This window comes from Anser anser, assembly GCF_964211835.1.
Source record: "Anser anser genome assembly, chromosome: 22".
NCBI classification, from domain to species: Eukaryota; Metazoa; Chordata; class Aves; order Anseriformes; family Anatidae; genus Anser; species Anser anser.
In genome coordinates, this window is record NC_139743.1 from 4,832,424 (window position 1) to 4,850,858 (window position 18,435).

Below are 18,435 nucleotides of genomic sequence, written 5' to 3' on the forward strand. Positions count from 1 at the left end.
GACTCTTTGTCTCTTATCTCTTTCTAATCATTTATATTTTCATCACTGTCTCTTCCTCAGGGTTTCTTTGGCAGCATTCTCTTAAGGTTAGTCTGTTTGCTAGACACAGAGTTAATGTTATTATTCTATACTGGCTTCCAGACACATTGTCCATCACTTAGGCATGACGGGGAAGTGAGCCAAAAATGAATCAAGCTATCACACCCCGATGGATCTCCTGGAAACACGAGCAGGAGCAGTCAGAGAGGAAATTCTATGGTAAATCTCAGTACAGGAGTGGGATTCCAGATTAATTAGTGGTAGAGAGGGGCTGGAAGTTTGCATAACATCTAGTGTCCTCATCTAGCATCTGTCCCTATCACTCTCTAGAGACTCCAGGTCCTCTTTCTAGCAGAGAGCATGATTCAATCCTTACCCCGGGCCTTGGCCAGCTAATGAATTTTTTCACTTTTTTTTTTTTTTCTTTTCAGGAGATTAGGTTTGATTTTTGGTTTTCTCTAATCTCTGCTAATCTCAGCCTGTTGGACCTCTCTATGCAGCAGATGCCGGGTTGATTGCAGTGTGTAGCTCATCCACTGCTGTAGTGCAGGAGATGCATCTCCTGTGGCTGGAAAATCTCCTGAGTTTACCTTTGCTAAGTGGTAATTGCTAATTTGTTGAGGGGAAGCCAGGGAAGTGGAGGAGGGCTCTTGAAGCAGACAAAAGGGGTGTGATAATCAGCCCTGCAGGAGCCACAGCTCCTTTGTGGCAGGAACCTGCAGGTTTTAGACTTGCAAATTGTTTTACAGTAGGTTAGGAGATGGGATCTGGGTGCTGGAGAGTGCCGGCTTGTAGACTCCCCAGCACAAGTGAGAGGAAGAAAAGTTGCAGAAGAAAGAGAAATTGTAAGCAATTTGCTTGTCTTGTGGGTATAACTTCTGAAAATGCTAACAAGAACCACAGATAATTTATGGAGAGGCCCAGGGAACTCTGCTGGGAGGAAGGAAGAACCTGACAGAGCACTGGAGAGGAGAAAGAGGACCCCAGATCAGAGTCCTTGACTCATCACAAGGAGAAATTAGGCTCAGGGCCCCAGGCTGGTTTGTACATAAATCCACTGGACCAGATCACAGAGAGATGGGAGCTGGTTGTGTTGGGCTGTCCCGAGGGAGAATCCAAACAAACTGCAGGGATGCTGTCCTCAAATTGGTGTAAATCAGGAGCCATTCAGCTGAAGCCCAAGGCGCTCATCAACTATTTGGGTAAATCTACTTTTAATCTGGTGTTCACTCTGTTAGAAACAGAGGAACCTAATTTCAGCTTCCAATAAAACTAGAGAAAGCTGCTGGCAAATCAAAGCTGATAGAGTAACAAAAGTGTTCGTCTTTTAATTGAAAGCGGAATAAATCCACCTGCATATAATACTTCCCCAGAACATTCCTCCTTAAAGATATCTTCCTTTTCTGTTCTCAGTCATTACTAAAATTTCAAGGTTAGAGATTAATTGTAATGGTAATATTGCCATTTATTTTAGTGCTAGCTGTACAGGGAGAATAAATCCAGCTTGAAAATAAATTGTGATTACTGTGTCCACACTTAAAAGCTGGTGATACTGCCCCTGTATTAATGAAATATTATTGACTAATTCTATTGAAATTGGCAAAAACCTTCCTTTGCAGCTTCCACTTCACTAAAGCACAGATCTGGGAAATTAAACAAGAGTTCAACTCCTGGCACCTACTGAACTGTTACAACAGAAAAGAAAATGATGAGTACCCTTTCCTTTCTCCCCTTTAACCTAGAATAGCTTGTTCCCATTTTCCTTTCTTTTGTCTCACTGATTTCTCTGAAATCCAAGAGCCAGCAGGTGCCTCCTGGTAGTGTTTTATGTTTAAGGGCAGAGATACCCATTTAATTAACTCCATAATTGTATGGTAACTGCTGGCCTTCTGATTGCACAGTAAGCAGCCGATAGATTAAGACAGTAATTTCATGGTTATTTCTGCCTTTCCCAAACGCTGGTCTCCTGGGAACAAATTCAGATGTCCCTTATGAAGGTTATAATTAGGCAAAGCCTCTCACTTGGGCTGGGGACAGATCGGAGCCCCCTGGGGCAGCACCTCTGCACACAACTATTGACCCAGTGCTGATGGCATGGCAAAGGGAGCTGGAGCTTCCCACTCGGGGCTCGGCGGTGACACACTCAGCAGAGAGGATCCCTGCCTCTTATAGCTAGAGGTGTGAGCAGCTGGGCTAGGGAAACAGATGCAGATGGTGAGGAAGGGGCTGATTCATTCACCAGGTGCTATGTGTTAGGAGTGGTGTCCCCTGACTACTTCTGTGATGCACAGGAAAGGACAAAGACCTCCCCAGGACCACCCAGCCCACCTACGAGCCTCGACAGTCTTTGCAGGAGACAGGGATGCTGCATGGAGCGCATGGGGCACGAGGGTGCCTGGTGCTCATGCAAAGAGTAGAGTTGGAGGGAAGCTGGGATAAAACCCCTACAGCACATCTGAGCCAAGGGGAAAGAAAACGTCACCTCTTTACTCCCCTTCTGAGTGCCTCTCTTGCCTCTTGCAGCTTGTATAAGTGCCTGGCCACTGTGCCCTTGGATGGAACAATTTCCATTTGAAGCCATTCTCGTAACTGCACAGACACTTCCCATGAGCTGCTGGCACCTGAAGTGAGGCTGCAGCTCCGTGATGCAATGAACAAACCCCGCACGGCTGCGGAGCATCAAACTCTTGGCTCTGTTAACTCGGCTTCTCAGTACTGTCGTTAGACTTGTGATGTCCACCCAACAGGCTGCCCGTTAGGCCAGGTAAATTGTGGTAGTAAACGACAATAAGTTATTCCCTTTCCCCTCCTCCTCTCCCGGGTCTCCCAGTCCAGGTGTTTCAGAGCTGAGAGGTGAGCCAGGAATGACAAAATCACAGGGAATTCCCAATCTCTCTTGACTTCGAGGCTGGACCATGGTCCTTCGATGCCAACATGAGCCCTCCCTCCATTTGACGAGACATTGTGTCAGAGCTTAAAAAGGAATATTACAGAAGATGCCGTGTAGGAGCAGACTGAGAAATCAGAAACACAGCTCTCAGAGAGCGTTGGCTGAACGTAGAGCAAACCCAGTGCAAGAACCAGGGCTGAGATCCTCTTGTAGTTTCCACTGGATCTTCATCTTCAGTCGTGAGAACATCTGGGAACAATATGGTACCAATGGTACTTGCTACAGAGCTTGATGTGTTGGAAATCCTGCTTGGGAACCAAAATCAAATCTTCATTCTGGGTACATTTCCCAAAGACCAAAATTGTGATATCCCTGAAAGCACCAAACAGGGGCCCATTAGAGTGCTTGTGTTTGAACATTTGAAGCAATTATTCATGTTCACCCAGCTCCGAAGAGCTACCAAACGCCATGTGTTTTTCCTCAGTGTTAATAAAAACCTAAATGATTCTTCATTAAGAAGCCCATTAAGATGACTGCGGTTTCCTCGAAGCTCATTAGAGGATATTCTCCCCACTAAATTATCGCACTGGAGTTTTATAGAAATCTGAGGAAAGATGCCCTATTGTGATTAATTCATGATAAATTTTCGCTCCCTTGCTCGCGGTCTGCTCTCCGGGCTCCGTTTTGGGTTGCAGGGAGGATGAAAGTGATGCTTCAGTGTGGGAGCGATGTCCCGGAGGTGTTCCTGCCATCTGTCTGTGCATGGCTTCCCCTCCTCTTCCACCAGGAGCCTCCACCAGGACCTCTGCACAAATAATTCCTGCTCTCCTGACCTTCAAAGCCCTGTGGATGCCTGGTGGTGGGGATGGCCAGAAGGAACCTGCGTTGTCCCAAACAGTTCCTCCATCCCTGGAGGTCACTGATCCACCTCTCACCCACGGGCAAACCCATGCAAGGAGCTTGTGGGGCTGAAGCAATGGTTTTAAGCTCTGCCTGTGCTGCTAAATCCACGCAGGGTCCGCGTGTGTCCTCCCCATTTCATTTTCTCCTCAACCTGGTGGCAAGCTGGAGGAGCTGGTGACCGCTGGAGTGTGGGAACGTGGGCTGCTTTAAGAGAACGGAGCTGCTCTAATCTCCCACCGAGTATTAAAATCTCATTTTATGGTACATTATACACTTGGCCTTTAGAACAATCGGTGACCATAAATGGTGTTTGTGTCCCGAAGCCAAATCTGGGGAAAGAACAAGAGATAATCCGTCTGGCTGGAGAGGATGGAGTGGGGAGGGCTAGGGCTGCACAATTATTTATGTCCATTCAGAGACAGAGGGAAATTAAGTGCATTAACTGGGCTGCCAGGCCCTCCTCAGAATGGGGCTTTAAATGATATTGATGTGGTGCTAATAGGAGCACAGTTTGTCTTTTGTGCATTACAGCTCAGGGCTCCGAACTGGCACTTGGAGAGCAGCGTCAGGCGTGCTCCGGCTCTTCAGGGGGATTTGTTTCTAGGGATTTGGGGTTTTTAAAAAGCTGCAGAACCACTCTGCCCCAACAAGACTCTGAGAGGTATTGGGGGTACCCAGAGGAGGCTCCCACCCAGCCGAACCCTACAGGGCATCCCCTTCAGCATACCACCGTCTGCAGCTTTCACTCAGGCTTCATTCACCAGCCTGGGATCAAGCTTCTTAAATCAGGATTTTGCCTGAAGAAAGGACCTGAATACATCCCCCGTATGAGGATGTCCTTTTGCAATCCATGAATTGATGAAGCAGAACTTCTCATTTTTAAGGAAAAGTCCAGCTTTAGGACCAGCTCGAAGCACCTGTGATAATTCCTGGGGTTATTAAAAGCAGGGCAGACTATTTCAGAAATCTGGGTGGCGCCTGGATTGCTCTCCCCTCCGGCCAGAGAACAGTTCCCCACACCCCAGGGTGCTGTCGGGGTGTTGTCAGCCCATGGGGATGTGCAGGCCCAGTGCTGACCCCATGGCAGGGACTCTGCACAGGCTGTTCCCAGTTATGGGGCCAGCTCGGGGAGGTCCATCCCTCCCTGGACAGCCCTGTGCTTTCACTTCTGTGCCTGACTTGCTGCTCGCAATTGCCAACAGGTGCTGCTGGAATTCATCCCTGAGTATAACAGCGATAATGAAAGTCTGTGCAGGGTATTTGAGGGAAGTCTACGGGCAGCATACAAATGAAGGTGGCCCGTGCCCAGCCAGGTACTAGGGGAAAGTTTTTGAGGGAGCTGTGCAAAGAACCCATGGTTCCTTCCCGGCTGCTGGGATGCTATTGGCAATTCCATCTATCCCACCCAATTTCATTATTTCTAAGGTTTCAATTGCTTCTTGTCCTCACGGAGGGCAGTATTTCTTCCTCAAGTGCTGAGATATCGCCCCACTGACTTTTAAGGGACGCTGCTACCTGAGTCCAGGTTGTATTTCATCCTTAAGTGCATCCTTAACTGCTTCTTTTTGTATGGAGCTCTGCCTTGAACCTTTGGAGAAGGCCGCCGGGGTCATTAAAAGTAACTGGGCAGTGACCAGGAGCAAGTAAATGCTGCACAAGTGGGAATGGCAGGGGAATTCAGATTGAGGAGGAGGAGAGCACAGTGCTCGAGTTGGGTTTCTGTGGCAGAAAGCTGCTCCCTGGCACGGGTTGTGCACCACTTGCACATTCCTGATCTCTCCGTCTGCTCTCTCTGACTGTGTGCGTGCCCTTGTAAGGCTGCCTAGGAAATCCCTCCCACCCATGGCTAAAAGTTCCTCATACGTTGCCTCTTCCTTTTGGCTTTAATCTCCTCCAGAATCAGCTATTAAATCAATAGCCTGTGCGATTATCTGCTGTCATCTTAGGAGGAAAATGCGCAGGGTTTGAAGGCAAACGCTGTTTGTTCATTCCGTTCCTCCTGCAGCTCCGGCAGGAGCGCCGAGCTTGGCACGGAGCGAGCGGAGGGAGGGCAGCGCTGCGATTTGCTGGCGTGATGTGACAGGCAATTTTCAGATCTGGATCAGAAAGTTGCACAGAAAGTTTTAGAGGTGGCTGCGTTCGGGTTTAGCTTTGGGGGAAAAGAGCGTTATTTTTACTTTCAGAGAAAAGCCGTGAGTTTTCAATATGCCATGTCAGGTCTTAATGATTTGGTTCTGCTATTGTGGCATCAGCTGAAGCTGGCTGAGCCCAGAGCCCTCCCCAAAGGATGTGCTGATGAACATGCCGAGGAACCGGGGCAATTAACCAGTAAGGAACCAATCAAGGTGATGGATGTATGCAATACCTTTATTTTCTAGTTCACTTCCTTCTGATCTAAGGGCGCAGGTACACCACTCAGGCCAGCTGAGTGATGCTGGACCAGTTTCAAAGGAGTTACTGGTCCACATCTGGGCTGTGGGCACATCAGTGCAGTGAGCTTGTGCATGGGGCAGTTCTCAGCAGCTGTTCCTTCAGGGAAAAGCTTCTCCTGATGTTTTGGGGAAAGCACAAATGGCCAAGATGATCCGATGGCAACCCAGAAAGCCAGGCAGGAGCCAGGCAGACCAGCTGGGCATGTGCTGCACATGCTTTTTCCCTTTCTCCCTCTTCATGAGCTGAGATAATTATTTCTGTGCGTTGTGGTTCTAAAGCGAGCATCCCTGATCCTGGCTGTGCCTCTTATCATGAGGCAGCTGCAAAATTGCTTTCAAATTGTTTTACAATTGGGTTTTGCTTGTGAACCTCTCGATTGAGCGAGGCGAAGCTGACACGAGAAAAGGGTTTGGGAAGATGGGAGCAGACAGAAAGCCGAGCGGCCGAGGCCAGGGAGGCTGAAGAGATGGAAAGAAGGATGAAAGATGCTGCTTGCAGCAGGAGCCCATGGGTCGGAGCAGAAGGGATGGGGTCCTGCACTTCTCGGAGCCAGAAGCAGCCTGCGTGCCCCGAGCACCGCTGCTGCTGCCCTGCGTTTGCGCAGAGCACACGCAGGGCCTGGCATGCAGTTAGAGAGGCTGTGAGGCAGCACAGGAAGGCCAATATCTAACACCTGCACACACACCATGGTTAAAATAACCACTGGGACTGACCCAGCGCTCATTCAGCCTGCTGTCTTGTCTCCAGCAGTGATAGGAAAAGGGGAGCCGCAGCCCCCGTGCGAGCCGGCGAGGTGCCCGGTGAGAAATGGAAGCCTCCAGGTGAAACCCAGGCCTCTGAGAAGGGAAAAGCAATTTTTCTCCTCACTGCACCTGACCACATCTGCCTCCCCCATCAGATGCCGGGCCAAAGTTAGCACTGCTGCCAAGGTATTTCCTTGCAGGGCCATAAAAATAAAATACTATCGGATCCAGCGGTCCCGATAGCAGCGACTTTGTTTAAGTAACTTTATAATGAGTCCCAGTTCTTCTCCCAACAGATGCCTTTGGTATAATATCCTGGAGTAGTAACAGAATAAAATAAATCAGCTTTTACAAACTCATAGACACATAGAAGGGAACGTAAACCAATTTCTGATCTAGTTGAGGTGTGCTGAGACTTCACAGAGTGGCACAAAGCTTGAGTGGAGGCTGAAATTGCTCTTGAGCCGGTGAGTCCCTCTCTCCTCTCTCTCTGCCAAGAGAGATGCTGCTCTTAACCCTTTGAAGGCTGTTCATGTAATTTTTGGGGGGGTTTCTCTCTGTGCATACATGCACTGTGATGTTGCTGTGCTGCAGGGGAGGTGGGAGAGATGTGCCTGGGAGTGCCCAGGTCTGATTTTGGGGATGCAGCCCCTGGGGACCCACTCTGGTCACTGTGCTCTGTTCCTGAGCGCCACCAAGACACGTTCTCATCAGCAGCCTGTCTTCGCAGGCAACAAATGCCCGTCCACCGTGTAATTAACCCAGTTAACAGAGACATTGATGCATGCTAACTCCAAGAAACCAGCTTATTATAATCACTGCTAATTAGCCATGGGAAAACAGACATGGGTTGCGTGTATATCTGTGTAAGGAGGAGGGGAAGAAGAAGTGGAAACCTGTCGAAACTGATTTTCCCCATTCTTTTTTTTTTTCCTTTTAAAAGAGAAGTGAAAGCAGAAGCAAGCAGGGCTGGCACCCCTCACCTGCCCACATCTGGCCACTGCAGAGGAGAACAGGGGAAGAAGTTTGCCACCCTGGCTCCGAGCCTCTCCTGGCAGTTTTACCTAGCAAGCACCACGAGAACCTGTGCTGGAAGTGGTGCACACAGTGCTAGCAGCAGAGTTGGGCTCTCCTCCAGCATCGGGCACCCTCCCCCTGCCTGCTCCATGGGTGAAAAAGTGCAGATTTTGGTGCCTGTCCCTTCCAGAGCTTGCTGCACCGCACGTGCTGCCCGACCCAACAGCCCCACGTCCAGCACGCATCCAGCTCGCACAGCACAGCCCGTTGCTCTCCAAGGAAGCTCGCTCTGGAGTTTGCTGCCGCATTTAGTATTCGGAGAGGAGCCCAACTCGCTGATTGTGCTGATGGGATATGAAAGGCAGGATAGAGTTTTACTGCAGAGCAGTTGACCTTGCTCCAGAGATATTACCGATACACAGCTGCTATTCAACATTTCAAAACACTGTAGTCATTATGTGAATCTGTCTGCTAAGAGAAGCAATTAGACTTCAGAGCATTACGATCCAGCATTTGAAACAAAAGCTGCACACACAGGTGGGCGGCTGGGGCAGCTCCCTCCCCGTCCCAGCTGCTGGGGGCACGCGGGTGCTGCCGTGGAGGACCCAGCAAGGCAGGGGACAAAGACCCTGCCCTGCTTCAGAGTGGGTAAGGGTGAGGTGGCAGCGTGCTCAGCTGGCTGGGATGGAGGATGTCCTCTGTGGAGACAGATGAGGGGCTGCTTGGCTGCACGGTTGGGATGGCAGGGTGCAGACGGATGCTTAGTGATGGAACGTGGCTCACGCTGAGCTTTTTCCTGGCCGTTTATCCCTTTAAACTCTTCTAACGCCGTTAAGCAAACTCACTGGTTGAACCAGGGGCGCAGGATGGAAACCCTGGGGTCCTCACCAGGTTTAACAGATTTCTGCCCAATGTTGTTCATTCCAAGCTCCCCCTTTCAAACTGTGCTGCCAGAACCCAGCCAGAGCCTGCTGGTGTGCGTGCAGGCAGGGCGACCGACCGGGGCCAGCGGTGCATGAAGATGAGGAAGATGACGAGGACCCAGCTAGAGGAACCACAGACAGGGAACCTATTTCACACGGACCCAGCACACACCAGAGCACACAGACGTGTTGGGGCTGCTGCCAGAGGCTCGCTCGCACTCATCCTGCGGGGAGGAACCGGGCACAAACCACGTCTGCAGCTGGGATGTGGTCACCTGAAGCAGGGGGCAGAGGGGGAGGCTCCCCCTGAGACCAGAGGCTCTCCTAGGGCTGCTGCAGCGCAGGATACCCAAGGCAAAGCAGAGACGACAGGGAAGGTTTCGTGCTTACTAGTGAGCCCTAATTATGCTGAAGGCCTGTATCACCGATTACACTTGTTCTGCTTGTACAGCACAGGGCTGGTGGCTTGTTTAACAATGCACGGCGCATTGTTCTCGCTCCAGCCCTTAAAGCCACAAAATTGATATTGCTTTTCCATGGGCAGAGAGATAAGGCGCGTTTAGTACACTGTCAGGGCCACGATACCATCGCCACATGGGGAAATTAAAAATCTTGACATGGCAACAAAGCTTCTCACCCCTCCGCAGCACATCGCGGGGCAGCGCTGTGTTCCCAGCAGGAATAGCAAAGAGGAGAGCGAGCGAGAAGACATCCCTAGGCGGTGAGAGAAAACAGCAGCAGCTCATGCTGGGGAAGCTGGCCTTGCACCTGAGTCTGTCCCCAGAACTTTAAGCTCAGCCTTTAATGCAAAAAATGCCTTTTTTTTTTTTTTTTTTCCCTTGCTGTGCCAGCTCTCCGCAGCACTCTCTGGGCACACAGCAAAAAGGCCGTGTTTGCATGGCAGCGGGTGCTGCAGTCAGGAGCGAGGGGTGGTTAAGAAGGAATGAGAGACCTGGAAGGAGAATGGTGAGCATGAGATTGCCTCTGACAGGCAGAGGCAGTGGCAATTTTTTTCACTGAGATGCATTTTGGTCCTTCAGTGAAAAGCGCTGATTTGTCGCAACAGAACTATTTGGGTTTGGAGGCATTCATGATGAATTTCCCGGGGTGGAAAAACACAGTTTGAAAATTATCACGGCACCCCAGTCTCGGGTTATGCAGACACAAAGTCTGGCTGGGAGAGTCTCAGCTGAAATGTACCATTCCACTTGAAGGTTAAACTTGCGTGCTTTAAAGAAAAACCCGAAGCTCGAAATTGAAATGGAACAATCTAAAGCTATCGGAGTAAAGTGTGGAGTGACCCGATCTAAACTGCACCTCAATTGGTCATCTGGGGAAAATTGGCACTACTTTGGCTTCCTATCTCAATTTCTGATGGATTTCTGTCTGTAAGAAAAATTTTCCCCCTGCTTTTCTCCCCGAAGGACCTGGTGGCTCCGGGGGTGGCTGTGCCAGGCTGGGCATCGTCTCCATGTGCTGCCTTCCCCCCTGCCCCGAGCAAAACCCATCCTTGCAGCACCGTGGTGCTGGCTGCTGCTGGGAGCAGCAGGAGCCCCACACCACGCACGTGGTTTTGTCGGAGCCAGGTGGCTCCAGGAGACTCAATACGAGGCTCGATATGAGGTGAATTAATGCAGTTTTAATTAAACTTACTTTTCTGCCTATGCGGGCCTGGGGGAGAGAAAGTGTTCAGGATCAAAACCGAAGTTTTTTTAGGACCTGTGGGTTTTTCTCCTGCTCTCTCACTTCTCTCCCCGCTCTCTGTTGCTTCCTTGTGTCTTTCTGCTGCAGCAGCCCCCGTGCTCCCGAGCAGAACATCTCAGCAGAGGTGTGCGGAGCCGGGCAGGAGACTCCTGGAGGGCAGCAGGGAGCTGCTGGTTGCATGAGGGAAGAGCAAAAAGGGGAGCCATGGGGTGAGGGTATGGGCACATGGGGTGTGGGACCACCGCCAGCTCGACCTGAAGCAGGGCCACAGGGTGAAGGATGATCTGAGGGTGGAACAAAATCACAGAGTCACAGAATCACAGAATGGTTCAGGTCGGAAGGGACCTCGAAGATCGTCTAATCCCAACCCGCCACCTCCCACCAGACCAGGTTGCTCAACAGAAATAGAGGAGCAGGAGCAGAAGACATTAGCAGAGCCCAAAAGAAGCTAGCATGGGCTTCATCCAAATGTTTCCATCCTAAAACAAATAAAATTTGTTGTCTGAGACTCCTGGTGCCCCTCCTTGAAGGCTTTCCCCTCCCTGTCGCTATCCTGTTAATGAAGTTGATAATGAGCCGAGCAAATCCTGCTGGATAAGGAGCTAATCAGGAGGCTGGAGCAGTGGAGCAGCATTCATTTTTGCAAATCCAGAGATCTCTTTGCTGAGAAACCCCACAGCACGGGGGCTGGGGGGGCAGTGTAAAGTTCAGGTGCTGCAGCGCTTTGGGGGCACGAGGCAAAAAGGAGGGGGTGCTGCAAAGGGAAATAAGCACAAGGAGAAACTGGTGCACAGAGGCATCAAATCCAGCTGCTGGGAGTTTTGGGACATGTTGTCCTGCTCTGGGAAAGTCCCGCTGTGGTCTGGCTGGGACCCACGGGGCTCGAGAGTGGGTTTGTGCCCCCGTGAGCCCCCCGCCCGCTCTGCAGCCAGAGGGGGGATGAGGCTGAGCCCGGCCCTGGCCAAGCCAAGAGGGCTCGGAGAGGGACAAGCTGGGAAACAGCCTGCAGGGGAATGTGATCTCCCAGCAGATGTGTTCTTCTTTTTTTGTGGAAATAGCAAATGAATGCCTACAATGAAGGTCTGAGGGATAATGAGACCGTGTGGCTTGTCTACATATACAAACATTAAATTCTTGCTTTTGTAAAGGGCAGAAATGGCATTCACTTGAGTCTGACCAAACCTCACCAACTCTCATCTTAAAAACACATTTTGTCATCTAATGATAGCCTTCACCCCAAAGCAAACAGCAAAGCAAAAGGGTGGACCAGCCACAGGGTAATCCCCAGAGCCAACCTAAATACTCTGCCTCGAACATAAGGAAGTTTCATGTTGACCCAAAGGGGAAATAAACAATTTTCCTGTCTCATCACCAGAATATATGTTTTCTTGGGTTCTTCTACTGAACCAAACCAAGCTAGTGCTGATGTCCTCCAGCTGGTACAGTCTGGGTGTGCAGGGGGAGGCTGAAGCAGGGACCCCTGCTCCTGGTTCTGGGGCTGTGCCATGCCCCATCGGTGGCTCTCCCTTCCCCTCCCCAGCCCTCCCCTTCCTCCTCCAGATGAGGAGCAAATTCCAGAGCCTCTGCTTTATCCTAGTAACGACTCTCTGGAGCATTCCCATTTTCATAGATTTACTGGCTTAATGCTTTGTTAGGATGATAAAAGCTAGTTAATTACCCCGTATGAGAGCCTGCCTCCCCACCTGCCTTCCTCACCCCCCACCCCCAGCCTCCCCATGGCTATATATTTATCTTTTGTTGGTTCATTTGATTTGGAGCTGAATAAATTGGAAAAGCTGGAGTGATTCATGTACTGTGGATTGCATATTGATCTGGCATACTTCCCTCCTTCCAGTCCCCATCCGTCACGCCGATCAATGGCTCCTTCTGGCCGGGCATCTGCGCTCGCGGTGCCAGGCGAGGAGGGGAGGACCGGGGGGGGTTTCTGTCTGCTGCACAGCCCCAGCACAACCCCTGCTCTTTTGCCCCCGTTTTGCCATAAATTTGGATGCTGAAGACTTTGTGGAGGAGGGGTGGCTCTGCTATATTCACGTCTCCTGGGTGGCTGGCCCACCTCGTCTTGAAGAGCTGCACCAGAGGCACCATCACGCAGCTTCGGTCGTGGTTTGGGGCATGGGTCAAGAGGTGTTGCAGACGCTCTAGGGTTTGTGCAGTGTGTAACCCCATTTCTGCAGCACTTTTAGGGATTCCTTGGCTGATAACGGAGCGTTCAATGCCTCTGTCTCCATAGTGATGTCTTAACCTTTACCTTAATCTCCTGATTTCTCTCTTGAGCTAGCCATGCCTGAAAACATTCACCCGAGCAGCTTAACAATACAAGTTTCTTACTGCACCAGGTACAACTAAATAAAATTTCCCCTTGCTTGTTGCAGAGATGGGAAGGCACATCCTCCTGACTCGGTGAGTAGCTGTATCTCTAGGCTCAAAAGGGGAATGTGTAATCGAAACAAAGGCTCAGTCCCAACCCCGTGCACTCAGTTTAGCATTTCCATCGCCAGGCTCTGCTTCAGCTGCTTTAGGGCCAAGGATCTGGAGAAGTGGAGGAGGAGGAGAGGTGCTGAGACCCGCTGGAGCCTGCACTTGCCCAGCAGAGCAGGGAGCTCTCCTGCAGCTGCAGTTGTTATTCCGGGGGTACGGGGGGTGCTGGTACAGGCGGGATGCAAGCTGCCTTTGATGCAAAGGGTTCAGGCTTTCCTGGCAGGAGGTAGGTGAACACAGGGAGATTTGCAGACTGAAAATGAGGAGGCTCAAACACAGCAGAGGCAAGGGGAGGATCAGGAGCTACAAAAGGGGCAGGGACCCCTCAGAGCAAAGGGAAAAAAAATGGGGCAGAGACAAAGCAGCAAAAGCTTCCACGTGTCAGAAGTTGGGGGGTGAAGTAATGTGTTGTCTTGTGGGCTACTAGAGAAATATTTCCTCCTACGTGGAAGAGCACAAGGTTTTCCACCGAGACGGGGTGCTATCAAAGCAATATTGCTTTGCACTAGCCCAGCATCTTCCAGCAGAGCTCATAAAGCGTTGCTCCGAGGTACAGCAGCATCATCTTCCTCAGCCACAGGGTCAGCCAGCATCTCCACGGCAAATTGGGGCCACTAGGACAGTCACCATGGCCCACCAGCACCATCCAGCCCAGTGCTCAGTCTCCCCACTCCTGGCTTCAGTCTGAACCACTTTCCTTCAGGGCTGGGTGATGCCATATAGAAACCTGGGTCCGCAGCACATTTTTCAGTCCCCTGGTGTTGGGAAGCAGTTTTCAGCTTGGTGCTGAGGTGGCAGACACCAAAATGCTGCAGGTCAGTGATTTTCAACCTGCAGTCTGAAGATTGTTGGGGGTCGACAGATTATATCTGAGGAGCTGCAAAAAGGAAGGAAGAAAAGCCAACTTGTTGTCAGCAGGCTTAACTGAGGTCTTCAGGGGTCAGAAAAATGATTCCTCAATGGGAAATTTAACAGGATCAGAAATAATAAAAAAAAAAGACTGAAAGCTTGGTATGTGACTGAGGCTAAGTGCTCAAACACAAAGGTAATGCAGGAGACCCTTTCAGTCCATTTAATTTTAATTTCCTTCTATTTTTTCCAGGCTGGGCTCTCCTCAGCAGGCCCAGGCTCTGTGTTGGGTCCCACGCCAGACCTCCTGAGACAGACGAACCAGCCCTGAGCTCCCACAGTAACAAAACAAATTCAGTGTATTAGGGTCAGGAAACCATCCTCTGCCACTGGCTCTATCTCGGACTGAAATTACATCCCCGTTTCCTCTCCAGGACCAGTCCCAGGCTGTCTGTGCCAGGAGCAGCATCACCGGGAGCAGCAAGGAGCATCCATCCCGTGCTCTGCCTCCCACCACAGCCCCAGAGGACCCTCTTCATCTCCGCCTTTCCACGCAACTCCAGCCTCACCTGAGGGCGCAGGGGGCTGATGTCCTGAAGCTACTCGTGGTCCCGGCCGTGTCCATCCCACAGGGTCCCCCTCATTGTGTCTGTACTAGGTACCCAGCAGAAGGGGAGACGGGGATGTCAGGCTGATAAAATCCTCCAGCAGCTTCAGATGTGCTAACACGTTCTGCCTGCCAGGCTCGGGGTGATGGGAGCATCTGACAGACAGCAGCTTCCCCGTGTGTTAAACATTAATAGCTTTCCAGCTTTGCCTCTGGATTTTCTGTTGCTGAGACCCGAGCTGCCTCTCTGGAGGTGTCAGCCCGCGACAGAGCAATTACTGCCCAGGCTCGGCGCTTCTGAAGGGGCCCGACGGCTGCAGCACGGAGAGGGGATGGATCGCCCCAGAGTAATTAGAGGAAATATTGGGGCATGAAGGGACTGAAGCGAGGTTGTGTCATGCAGCAGGGGCAGAGGACGGCTGCTGGGGTGGTGAATCAGTCTCACGAGGAAGGTGGGTGATCTGACTTTGGAGAGGTGCTATCTCCAGGATCAGATGGCTCAGGGGACCTTGGACACAAGCTGGTGCCAAGTCCAACTCAGCCACCTTCCTCACCTTCCTCCCGCTCTTCCCATTCTGCATCACCTCCCAGGAACCCATCCTCACCCTCACCTGATGCATTTCTGCAGACCTCAGTTCTTCCCCCTGACGGCTGCTTCCCGGGGAAGCTGCTCAGAGTGTAAACACAGCAACGTTGTAAAAAGTCTTAGCAGCTTTTTTTTTTTTTTTCTTATTTCCTTCTTCTTCTTCCTCTTTTGTATATGATTCACAATTTTGTCTTTTGGGATAACTCATGCCAGTGAAATATGTCTTTTCTGTGAAAGTTCGCCAAGCTGAGGGTTTTCCCTGCTGCAAATATCTGAAGCTGCAAATGTTAGAGGTTTTGGTACAAATCTGCCTTCATGATTTTCACCATTTGGAACCCATTCAAGATTTTCTTCTCGGCCACGTGATCTTTCACATAGGCTAGATCTGAAAACAAACTCATTTTCTCTGCCAAAAAAGGAGGAATCCTTTCATGAAAACAGGATAAGTTCCAATTCAGCAACGATCCATGTAAACACCAAAATACAGGGTGCCATCTTTCATAAATCTAGGCATTAAAAGATCAGCTAGCAGAAAATGGCACGATTGCTTTGAAACCTACATCATCTGCACTGTTGCGTGGAGAAACACGGATGCATGAAACGAAACCAGCAGGACACCAGTGCTAATTACTGGAGAAGCAATCCCTCCCGACGCAGTGCACCTGTAGGTCTCTCTCTGCCTCTCCTGCTCACTTCTGGCTTTGAGCAGCACCGACGTTCCTGCTGGTGGACAATTTTTGCTCCCTGTTGCAAACCCTTTCCTCCCAGGGGAGAACATCCTCCCCCACTCTGCTGCTCCCGGATGAGCACGGACCCTTCCCCATGCCCATCTCCCCTCGGTCCCACTCTGGTTATCCATCGCCTGCATGCACCTGGGAGCCCTGCCCAGAAATTCTCACTTCTTAAGGCCAAGGCCACGCTCTGGGGGATTACGTGGCCTAACGGCTGCATCCCTCTGCTCTTCCAGTAGTCACATTAGTAATATCGTGAGAGCTCGGAGTCCCAGAAAAATCCTATAGAATCACCTGTGTATTTCCTGCCACACAGCCCTTTTACTCCCCTTGCTCCATGGGCACAAAGCTCTCGTCTAGCTCGAGGCACGTATCACCACCCTCCAAAGACCTGCCCAAATTCATCAGAGACAAGGCCTGTTGCTTTAATCTTTCAACGAAGTTTGCCCCCGCTGTTCCTCCCCCAAATACACTCTTTATTATAGTGCAAATGAAAGTGTCTATTAATTTCTCTCTTGGTTGTTTATCTGGTGAAATTATTGAAAAGGGAGAGAGCAGATAGATGCTCTCCTGAATTAAAAGGGAGAGGGGAAAAAAAAAAAAGAAAAAAGAAAGATAAACCTGGTGGTATTTCTCTTTCCTGCAGCAAGGGACTGCAGGAAAGGCGATGCTTTGAGCTGGGGAGGACACCAGGAGCTGTGTATGTGGTCCCTGCTCTTCGTACAGCTCCAGGCACCAGGTGGGATGCACAGGGCAGGGTGCTGAGCACTGCTGTGGGCACCGAGCCTGGATGAAGCCCTTCCCTTCTGCAGAGGTGTGCCGTGCTCTCCTTTACCATGACCACACCAGCTACTTAACATCCCCTGCTGAGAATGACTTGGAGGAGTGGAGGGCAGAGGGAAAAAGAAATGGGGTTACATATTTGCCAGCCTGTTAATATTTATGAGGACTATGAACCAGATTAATTTCCATGCACCATTTCACCTGCGATGCTTTCCTTCCATATTTATGTAAGGGGAAAATAAATAAATAAACAAAAAGAAATCCAAATATCTAGTTTCTTTTAGACGGTGCATGAACTACCTGTCATTTAAATCAGAATGCAAAGAGACTTTCTCTGCGCCTTTCTGGCCAGCAGGAATCCTTTTCTTTATCATCATCTGGTCTTTAGGATCCAGAGACCAATTTTCTGGGATTTTTTGGGAGAGCCAACAGCAGTGCTTGCAGGATGAGTTTTCTTACAGTGTATGAAATCCCACACCAGGCATTAAATCAGAGAGAAAAAGAGTTTGCTAAGGCTGCAGCATCAAAGGGCTGAGGGTATCATTTTAGGGGCAAGTGCTGCCACCACTGCAGCTCTTCAGCCTCATCCCAGGTGGCTGCAGATCTGTTACTGAGAAACACACTGCTGCTATTTGGGTACCCCGGTCCCACAGGGAAACATTTTCTCATTGTCTCTAGGAGAAACATAGTCAAGTCTGTTTCTAAAACTTGTTATCGGCATAAATTATCATTTAAAACCCTCTACAGTTTACATTTCCACTTATAAAATCTCCTGTTAGGATTATTTGATAATGCAAATTCTCATCTACTGTCTTAATAGACCCTTCAGTGCTGGGGTGGGTTTTGATTTCAATTGCTTTTTTTTATTCCTCTTCTAGTGATAGGATCTGCTATACGTATGACAGATTTGTCAGTGAAATTTTAACAAATAATATTAAATGAACTTTAAATGCCATTTGTATTGTCAGTTTTTAATTTCAAAAGTGTCACCCTATTGCATTTGGGGAATATGTAAATTAACAGTTTACCTCGTAAGTTTTATAGCAGCCCAACGTGTCTAGAATACTTTCTGCCGATATTTCTGTTTATTTAATCCTTGCAATATAAGGGAAAGATTAGCTGTTCATATTTTGTATATTTGTTTTATAATGGCTTTTTTTTCATTAATGAAATGATTTAGAGTTATGCAAAGCAAGGTACAAACTGTGTTGGAAGTTGGCTATGAAACACACAGCTTGGGGGAAAAAAACACAGGCTAGAGGAATGGAAAGATATTACTGTGCAACAGCATGTAATAAGTCTTTAAAACCCTGCATTCATCTGGCTTTACAACGAGAGACATAAAAAGAGGCACTGACCATGCATGCTGCAGCTGAAGTACAAGCAGGAGGGATGGGTAATTTGGACATCCAGGCTCTGGTCCCATTAGGGAGATTTATGTTGTGGTAAACCACTGCTCCTCTTTGGGAAAGAACAGTTTGCACGTGGTTAATGCTTTCCCTGGTTTTTACAAGTGTTTAAGGAACCTAGGAAGATGCTGCAGAGGGTGAAACTTCATTCTGGGGGAAGCTTGCATAGAAATGTCAATAACACCTGAAGGGAAAAGGGAAAAGGATGGCCTTAGGCAGTGTGGAGCGGGCTGAAAACTCATGTCTGGGCATCGCTTAGAAGAACAGCACCGTGGTGGGGACTTTGTCAAACAGGAGGCCCTGTGGGCAAAGCCTGGGT

General features: G+C 49.8%; 1 long non-coding RNA gene across 2 annotated transcripts; it reads left to right on the forward strand.

Annotated features, from left to right (window-relative positions):
- Nucleotides 1-121: 121 nt before the first annotated feature.
- On the forward strand, nt 122-4,321 carry LOC310885253. 2 transcript variants are annotated; one of them, XR_014574649.1, is made up of 3 exons: nt 139-258; nt 471-641; nt 2,563-4,321. It is a non-coding gene; the product is annotated as an uncharacterized lncRNA (long non-coding RNA). The 2 variants fall into 2 exon arrangements; XR_014574648.1 differs by lacking the exon at nt 471-641 and having other exon boundaries at nt 122-258.
- The last annotated feature ends 14,114 nt before the right edge of the window (nt 4,322-18,435 follow it).